Below are 7,140 nucleotides of genomic sequence, written 5' to 3' on the forward strand. Positions count from 1 at the left end.
CTGGAAAATTAACTGATGAAAACAGTACAAAGGCTAAAGTATCACATGTGCTGTCAGTGAAAACTGCAGCTGTTGTAGATTAAAACAAAAGGTCAAACGTATTAATCACCCATGTAACTGTGTCATTACATATTATCAGAAACAATACCTCAGTTTATTATTTCAGAAAGTTTCTGGTATCAGACCTGCACAGGTTCAGTTTTAAACACTGAATGTACTCAGAGAATATGATGCTTTTTTTTTTCTTTGACAAAGTTAACTAAAAACCTGATGAAGGTCAAAGGTTGTCACTTGCTTGTTGAACTACAAAATGTCCAATCTGGAATTCTTTCAGTTTTTTGCAGATAGTGTGTTATTTACCATAAAGTAATTCAGACTTATTCATACCAGCGTAACCAGACAGCATAATATATATTTAAATGTATAACTTTCTACAGGACTGAATGTAATACCTGTATGTAAAGTTCCGGAGTCTCTGAACATTATCCAAGTATTTATAACATTACGCAAAGCAAAGGTCTCCATCACAGTGTTCATGAAATGCTGGGTGTATCCATCTTCTCGAGCGAGCCTACAGAGGAGTGCTAAAGATTTCCCTGAGAGGGAGCTGCTGGTGAAGATCATAAGCTTCAGTCTTCCTGATGTTTCTGAAATGATACCTTTCTTAGTGAGTCAACAGAACATCTGGCACAGGACAGCTGTGATGAAAGAAAGGGATGAATTTCTCCAAACGTCTCGACGCAGGAAACCCAGCTTGGTCCCGATGGCCTCCCTCACTAGTTTCCCCCCAGGGTGGATGTATCTGTTGATAATAATGTGGACTCTATTATTAAATGAAAATAATAAATTACACTACTGCGACTGTAACCTTCTGCTGCTGTTTTTATTTAAAGTTTCCATGTTAGCAGGCTGTGGAGTGCTCTGTCAGTGTAATGGGTCTAAAACTCTTTAAATCTTCAGTTTTATATCATCTTCAGTCTTATGTTAAAATCTCAAAGGACAGCATTACATTTTTGATATTAACAGTAACTCTGGGCCTCTGTGGAGCAATGTCCCCTCTAATTTTTCATGTGTCTGAGCGAACACACAAACTCCATGAGCGGTCCCTTGGACCACTGTGAGCAACAGCAGACGTGTGCACTGTGGTCACGGCAGCATCGAATCCATCCAAGTTACATGGTTTATTAAAATAATCAAATTACAGCATTTATGTTAGACTACTTTTAATTAACTGCTTTAGCCCACTTACAATGAAAATGTAAAAAAAATCCTGTTCATGACCTGTGTAATATGTTAACAGTATTGGAAGTAAAAATAACTTGAACTCCAATTTTGAAAACACAACTTTCTTTTTCTTTTGTATTATGAGTCTGTGGTCTGGGAGAGAGTCCTGTAACTCTCTGTCTGCAAAATACAGTATATAATGTCCAATGTTGGGCAATTAATTATATAGTTACTTCTTCAAAAAAAGTAACTCAGTTATGCAAACAACAAAGTTTTTTGCAGCTGTTTACCTAAAAATGCAGCCAAGGCATTTTTTAAACAAACATTTCAAACTATTTACAGAACAATCAGCTGTTCTGTATCAAGTCTGATGTCACACAAATTATTTGTGTCACTCCAAAAAAAATATTCTGTCCACTATGAGATAAAGGAGAACAACAGCCTGATACCTGCAGGCCTGACAACAGGAGATGTATCACTGCTGTAACACCTGTAACATTCAGCAGTCGCCTCATTGTTCTGACACACACAACAAAACTATTGACTACACTACACACTAACTACACAAGATTTGCGCTGAACATCGCAAATCTTTCATCTCAAAACAATGCCGTCACTCCTAAAACTTCCCCCTTCCTAAACAACAAATGCCATGTTTTGATTGGGCAACATGGTACATTTTTCGACCAATGGGAAAGGGTGGGGGGTGTTTTTTGTTTTGGTTTTGCTTCTCAGGCGGAGAGTGCTTTCGAGGTTTTCCTTATAAAACACAGTTTTTACCGTTTCTTCCTGCAGTAAATATAAACAACAACAGTATTCAGGAAGAAAACGAGACTTTGCAGATATTTTTATCATAACTCTGGTTTTTGTGGCCTATCAACACAATTTAAAAACTGGTATAAAGTCCACACTTTTTTTCGTCAATTGTTCTGGTTGTACACGTTGTCATTAACGTGGCTTCACTCCTCATCACGCCGCTTTGCTAGTTAAAACACCGGTGTCGGCACATAAGGACGCTGTTATACACTGAAAAAAATATGTTGTTGGATTTACTTAATTCAATGGTGGACATTTGTTGCACACAGATGTTTTGCTTCGGCAGCAACTTAAACAATTGAGTTAAATTAACACAATTTATTCATGTTCAATAAACTTGTGCAATTTGTGTTGATAAAATGTGACTTAAACATGTTTTGATGAAGTAATTTGAGCTCTTGGAATATTTTAATCCTTCACAATTTTCTCATGTTATCCCAACACGATTCAATAACTTTTACCCAATACTACTTGGTCACTTAAATACTACATGTTATCTTCAAATTACATTTTGCTATTATATTCTAGTATCAAATACACAATTTTCAAATGGAGGCCTTATAACAGATTGTATTGTTCTCTTCCAAGATGGTTGCTGGCATCCACCAGTAACCTTTCAAAACAAAATGTCTAATTTCACTGCATTGACAGTAGGTAAAGAATTAAACTGACATTACTCCTCTACTGAATCTATATAAATCAACAGTTAAATAATGTCAGTTTTTCCGTGTTCTCTGGAATCAATCACAGCAAAGAAATTGGACTGTTTCTTTTGAAAAATGTTGGGAAAGAACAATACAAAACATTCTATTTAAGGCCTCTAACGTCAAGATTCAGTTAAACAACAATTATGACTAAACAATTTGAGGTAATGTTAGTTTCCATTAACATTAAATTAGGTTACTGAATTGGCAAACACCTTCCTATTAACACTACCCATTTTACCCCAATAACTAAAGAAATTAGCACTTGCAGGTCAAAACCTTTATTCAAGAGACGCAAAAATAACATTGATACAGTGACTGTCAAAAATTACAGCACTGATCATACTGTGACATCTTGGTTCAAAACAGCACACTTAGAAATATTCAACGTTCTTTACTTCAACTGAATGAAACTGAAAATACCATTTCACACGACCCATATGGGATATTTAGACTGTATAACTGTTCACGCTACATCTCTTCACTAGTAAAAGAAAGAAAAAATACAAAGAGAAATTTAAAAATGCTGCCAAACAGACAAACAGAACTTGTACAGAGCAAAAGGAAAAACAAACAACAACAAAAAACGGCTCGTCCTCATGGCAGTTGCAGAGTATATAAAAATGAACCCTGCGATCCGTTCCTGGAATTGAGCTTCAAAAATGCAGCAGAACAAGTGTGAGATTTAAATGTCCTCTCACCTAGAGCTGGTCACCTCACATGCATAACAGTGAGCTTCGTTGCAGGAGCAGTTTTGTCTTAGTTGTGAGCTTTTCTTGAGAGCTGAGTTGCATCCAACTCCATTACCACCCATTGAATCACCTCAAAAGTGTAGCAGAGTTGTGATGGGTAACTCATGTTGAAGGAATAAAAAAGGTCCAAACAGCATGGCTACTGCAAAGGTCACGTTATCCAGATCTTGAAGAACAACATCAGAAAAGTCATTGCCTGCCGCATCCTCTGGAGACAGATGTTCATTGTGGTTTTCTCAATCTGTGCAGTGGCCTCAGTCAAGTCCTGGTTAAACACAAAACATTTCTTTAAGATTCCTTTTTAAACTCATCTCTTTTGAATCTACCAGTTCTAATGTTAGAGTAATTTAAACCAATGCAAGCAACATAGTAAATAGCTATAGCCAAAGAGTGGCCTGCCATGCTGCCATTCATGGTCTAACAGAGTTTCTAAGAGAGGGTGAAAAACATAATAATTTCAAATGCTTTACATTAGTTTTTGTTAGAAAGACACCGGCCCATCAGAAATCCAGGTTATGTCACTCAGAAGATGTTAGAATTTAGACTTTCAGCCCCACAATTTGGTTAGCTGTTGGTCAGTTGGTCATTTTTTCAAACAAAAGCTAATGTAAATATTGGTGGGATTTTCCTTTGTTCATTAGAATGACAAATTTAAAGTTTTTTCACACTGATGTGACCCCTAATACAGGGGTGGGGATGGGGCCTCAAGGGCCGGCGGCCGAGTTCACTACCAGGCCTCATGTGAACTTCAAATTATTAAAGAGGACTACTGGTCCTAACCAGTCCAATGAGGATCAAGTGGATAACTAAATGCATTTTTAAATGTTGCAAAGCCACAATCTACTCATAAAACACTCACCATGAACTCCTGCACCAAGATGTTGCAATTGTCTTTCACACAGATGCGGAGCACTTTGATGAGGGACTCCGAGCATTAATGTCATCCTTGACTATTATAACAAAGAAAACAGAGATTTGTGAACTTTTCAGTAGCACAGAAGAAAATGATCCCAGACAAAAACTCTTGACTTTTTAAACCAGTCAACATGCAACACCAGCATCTACAAAGCAATATCAAAAGTTCCTGTTTGACATCAACTTTATGGATATATAGTTTCCAGAACATTTATTTTTAAAAAAAGATAATTTTTTCTCAGTGGGCCAGTAAATGCATGACGAAAATTATGGCATCCTTTTAGTGGAATCATTACTCACAGGTAATAGTTGACTGTTTCAATGGATGTAGCATAAAAATCTTTTACTGACCTAATGCAATACATATACACTTTGTAGTTAAAGAATTTTAAAGTTCTTACTGTCATTATGGCAGCTACATCCTTTAGCTTTGTGCCCTGTTCCCCCGATCACTTTGCAAACACTTTCAGCAGACTGTCAGAGAGAAACTCAGCTCCGTCAGAAACCTTGACTGTAAAGGCATGGTTGGGATGCACTGGAATGCTGCATTTTATCTGAAATGACATAAAATTATTTTGAAATAACAGCAGGCACTGTGCTTGGTTAATCAGTAATGTTTTGTTGAATAAAAACTGTGTTTCCAGATCTTATGGGATTAAAAAAAATCCAAAGATGTTTGTTTCTGATTTGCAACCCAACAACCCACAAGTTACAACCTCATTTCAGTTCAAGTGTGCATTAATGCGAGTCCAGTAATCACCTTTCTGGCAATACATACAGGTATAAGTTAAACCTATGGCAGATTTTGGATCTCTCAGTTGTATTAATAGGGTGAGTATGCATGCACCTAATAATTATAAAAAAACCTATTATAATTAAGTTACAGAAACGAAAATAGAATATACTTTCTTACCATAACACCTTGAACCCACAATCCATCAGCTGACTCCTGGTGAAATGCAGAATAGAGGTCATCTCTCAATGTGCAGCAAAAAAAACAAAAACAAAAGGACAGCAGGTGAGGGCAGGAGGGGTAGGGATGTAAGCTAGCATAATGCCGCTGATGATATTAGCTAAAGCTGTTCAATGTCCAAAATCTCACTAACACCACGGTGCAGTAAATACACAATGTAACTGAAGAGTCAGTTGACAAATCTATTCACACAGAAAACCAAATTATGTTATGAGTGCCTCGTAATTAGGTTTAATGTGATATTACGGCTCTTGTGCCAAAGACAAATTCAAATGAAAAAGCGCCAATTCTTTGACAACAGATAAAACAGCAAATAAGCTAACGGCTCTTTTTTAGCATGTTACATGGCGACACTCTAGACGTTTAACTACATTTGGCTGAATTATGGTAAAAATGAATTCAAAAAATCAAGACATACCAAAAACGTAGAGTTGGCTGCTCGACTTGACTGAGATGGATGCCTTTTTTAAACCACGATCCAAAGCCCGCGAGATGAAATCACGCGTGGTTTCACGAGATTTAACGTTGCTATCTTATTGACTTACGTCACCTGAACATGATATGAACAATTTAATACACCCTTTCTGCATATCATGTAGTTTTTACACTATATAGTTACATTTAACTTTAAAACATGAGGCAATTGTGTTAAATGCATGCAAGATGCTTACATAAATCCAAGAGATGGTCAGTCCCTTTTTTTCAGTGTAGCCTGTCAACGATGTTGATTAGCTGCGTATATGCGAATGTGAATCGCATCAGTGGCTGGACTATGGGATAAGGTGGCATCGTTCTAATCCCATACTGGAGCAGCCACTCACTTACTGACTAACACTGCAAAACATATTTACTTTAATTTCAATTCAGGTTAGATTTTTTTTTGTGCGCAACGTAGATTTTTTTCTCCGCAGAGACGTGCCAGGAGTGCGCAATTGCGCACGCACGCAGCTTAGAGCGAACATTGCTGTGGAATGTGCAGCTGATCTCATCTCTGACTAAAAATGAATAACAAAAACTAAGGAGTGCTGACTCATTCAAACATACAGATTATGATTGTAACAATTGTGTAACATTGCTTAGCAACAAGTCTCTAACACAATGCGTATGCTAACGGCTAATCTAGCAAACGAATTAACAGCAGAGTGATTTTAGATGTTGTAAAACTAAAACTTCACCTCACTGTACAATACCTTGTGCAATACTTTTTGTAAATAGTCAACAGTGCAATAGACTCAATACTTGAAATGTGCAATTCACTTGTATTTTTATTTTTTATTCCTATTTATTCTATTTATCCCCTTTGTATATTTTATTTATATTTGTCTCTGTATTTATATATATGTGTGTGTGTGTGTGTGTGTGTGTGTGTGTGTGTGTATATATATATATATACATATATATATATATATATATATAACAATTCTGTAACTGTAACTTCGGTCGTTGCTGTGCCTTTTTTGGAAGTCGAATTTCCCAGAGGAACCCACCCGAGGGATTAATAAAGTTCTATCTTATCTTATCTTATCTTATAAGATGTTAAGCTGCCTCTTTTTTATAATAGTGACATGGTTGTATTTACCTTAATTTAACGAGTTGTCAGTCGCGGTAAACCCATCAGCAGGTACATTGAAGCAGCCGGGCTACGTAAAAAGTATAATGGGGCGTGTTCGTGGTCACGTCCAGTGGGTGTGTTAGCAGGAGGTTGACACAGACCCTCACCTCAAGTCACTACTGCACAGGCTCTGGCTCCAAAAGT

At 36.9% G+C, this 7,140-nt stretch overlaps 1 long non-coding RNA gene across 2 annotated transcripts; it reads right to left on the reverse strand.

The window, feature by feature from the left end:
• Nucleotides 1-2,785: 2,785 nt before the first annotated feature.
• On the reverse strand, nucleotides 2,786-6,050 carry LOC146579806 (uncharacterized). 2 transcript variants are annotated; one of them, XR_014890767.1, is made up of 5 exons: nucleotides 5,803-6,050; nucleotides 5,325-5,388; nucleotides 4,813-4,965; nucleotides 4,356-4,446; nucleotides 2,786-3,761 (listed from the first exon to the last, which is right to left on the reverse strand). It is a non-coding gene; the product is annotated as an uncharacterized LOC146579806 (long non-coding RNA). The 2 variants fall into 2 exon arrangements; XR_014890766.1 differs by lacking the exon at nucleotides 5,803-6,050 and having other exon boundaries at nucleotides 2,787-3,761; nucleotides 5,325-5,793.
• Between the last annotated feature and the right edge of the window lie 1,090 nt (nucleotides 6,051-7,140).

This window comes from Mchenga conophoros, linkage group LG3 (genome assembly GCF_057382185.1).
Source record: "Mchenga conophoros isolate Kocher_MC1m ecotype Shallow Benthic linkage group LG3, M_conophoros_male_GT1.1, whole genome shotgun sequence".
NCBI classification, from domain to species: domain Eukaryota; kingdom Metazoa; phylum Chordata; class Actinopteri; order Cichliformes; family Cichlidae; genus Mchenga; species Mchenga conophoros.